Below are 2,372 nucleotides of genomic sequence, written 5' to 3'. Positions count from 1 at the left end.
TTTACCATGTATACAGTATCCCATTCCAATCCAACAGTTTATATTAAAAAAGTGAACTATAGCTGTAGTGTAATATTTTTATTTTATATTTAAGGATCTTAAATTTTAACTTACAAAATTATGCCCTTAGTTGAAACTCGATGAAATCTCATTTCCATCTTGCAAGAAAACTCTATTTTTGAGAATACTAAAATCACATTTTCCTAAAAAAAATATTGTCCCTGTGTTACCCTTTTGGTTTGTCATGGTTGGATCCAAGTGCTAAGAGAACTCTGGTTAGTGAGAATAACAACATTGAGGTTGGTGAAGACGACTCTTTGTTTCACCACGAGCACCGAAAAGGTTAGAATGAAGGTGAGTTGGGAAAAGAAAATGAGAGATGAAGTTGAGCTAGGGAGGTAAGAAATGCTCCGATGAGGAATTTGCTTAAATTAGTGATGGAACCCATCACAAAAGCAAAGAATGAAAAGGCAAACCAGCGGATTGAACCCAAGTAAAAACCACCTACTTGAACTGCCATGGATGAAGTGGAATCTTGTAAGCAAGCTTGCAGATATAAAACCTAGAAACAGAGATATGTAGGTGATGGTTAAGAGGACACGATAATGAGTGGTGGATTTATTCTTGTCAGTGTTGCGTCTTTTTTTGACATAGTTCACTATTAAATTGGAATTGCCGCCGGTTTTGTCATTGGACTCCACTCTGTCTTCGTCATTTGATTTTAATTTAGGGTTAAATGCTTGATGCCAACAGAAATGTAACCCATAAAAACTCAACCTTAGAACTTTAACCCTAAATCATATTAAAATGATCAACTTGATTGAATTAGAATTCTGTAATGCTGGTTCTCTTTTCTGAAAATTCAGTTTTTAGGTATTCTACAAATTAGGGTTTTGGGATGAGAATGAAGTTTTCAGAGTTTCAACGAAGGGCATAATTTTGTAAATTTAATATTTTAAGACCTTCAATACAAAATAAAATATTATAATTACAACTATAATTGACAGTTTTAATATAAACATTAGATTGAAGTGGGTATACATGGTACAATCTTGACCGTCGCACAAATAAAAATATTTTGACAAAAAAAATAGGAATAATTACTGTTGCCCCCCTGTAGTTTGATTTTATTACTAATAAAATCCTATTCTTTATGGAATTCCTTTTGCCCCCCTTCCTTATAACGGTGTTAAGTTGCCGTTAAGTTTGAATATGTAATGTCTAATTTTCCCTTCATTAAAATTGAGAAATCAAAAAATGATGCTACATAATTTATAAAAGCAGACTAAATGCCAATTTTACCCTAAACTTCATTTATTTTGAATTAATGAAATGGGCAAAATCCAAATCCGATAAACTTCATTTATTTTGAAAATATTTTAGGTGATATTCAGTTTCCAATTTGAGTTGAATTTGATTTTCCTTCCTCTTTGGTTTCTATTTGAGTTTTATTCAATCATTCTTTCTTTATTTGGTGGGTTTTTTTTTTTTTGGAGAATAAAATGGATTATAGTTATTTTTTTTCTCCACAGTTAATTAAGGGTACTACTGTAACTTGACAAAAGGGTAAACAAGTAAAGAGATAATAAGTATACGGGTATTTTGGGGTTTTTGAGAAAATATAAAGTTGCCACATCATCAGTAAACTAACAGAACTTAACGGTAGGGGGCAATAGTAATTGTAAACAAAGTTAAAGGTTGGATTATTAATTTTGAAAAGTACAGGGGATCAGGTAGTAATAAAATCAAAGTACAGGGAGCCAATAGTAATTATCCCAAAAAAATATGATTTGTTCTTGGTTGGTCATTGTTTGAAACCACATAGGAACTAAATGCAAAAGAGAGTTTTTTTAGGGACTAAAAATGATAGAACTAAACTTCGAAGGGTGCAAATGAAAATTACCCTAATATTAATAATTGATAACATAAGTATAAATAAATAAAACGATTAAAAAGAATTAAAACATAAAGATGTTCCATTACATATTTATGTAAGAAGATACGGCGGCTTATTATATATCACAAAAGATGATCCCAATTACCCATTTTCCGATAACATATGAAAGGATTACAAGCATTTTACATAACCTTCCAATTACAACGGCTACTTTGTCTTTTGTGTCCCGCTCATGAATAACTAGTTATTCATTAATAGTTAACAATTATTCATTCTTAAGAATGAAAATTTCAATTTTAGACATTATTTATTTGTGATTTAAAAGTCTAATTGATTGAATAGATAAGAATGTTTAAGGGCCAGTTTGGTTACGTGAATCCAGATATTTGAAATCTCTGGATTCACAAATGGGAGATTTTTACCTGTTTGGTTGTGTGAATCTATAATTCATGAAATCTAGAGATTCATATTTTTA

Source organism: Hakea prostrata, chromosome 4, assembly GCF_041222555.1.
Source record: "Hakea prostrata isolate BN-2017 chromosome 4, UWA_Hpros_2, whole genome shotgun sequence".
Lineage (NCBI taxonomy): Eukaryota > Viridiplantae > Streptophyta > Magnoliopsida > Proteales > Proteaceae > Hakea > Hakea prostrata.
Note: the sequence above shows the minus strand (reverse complement) of the source record.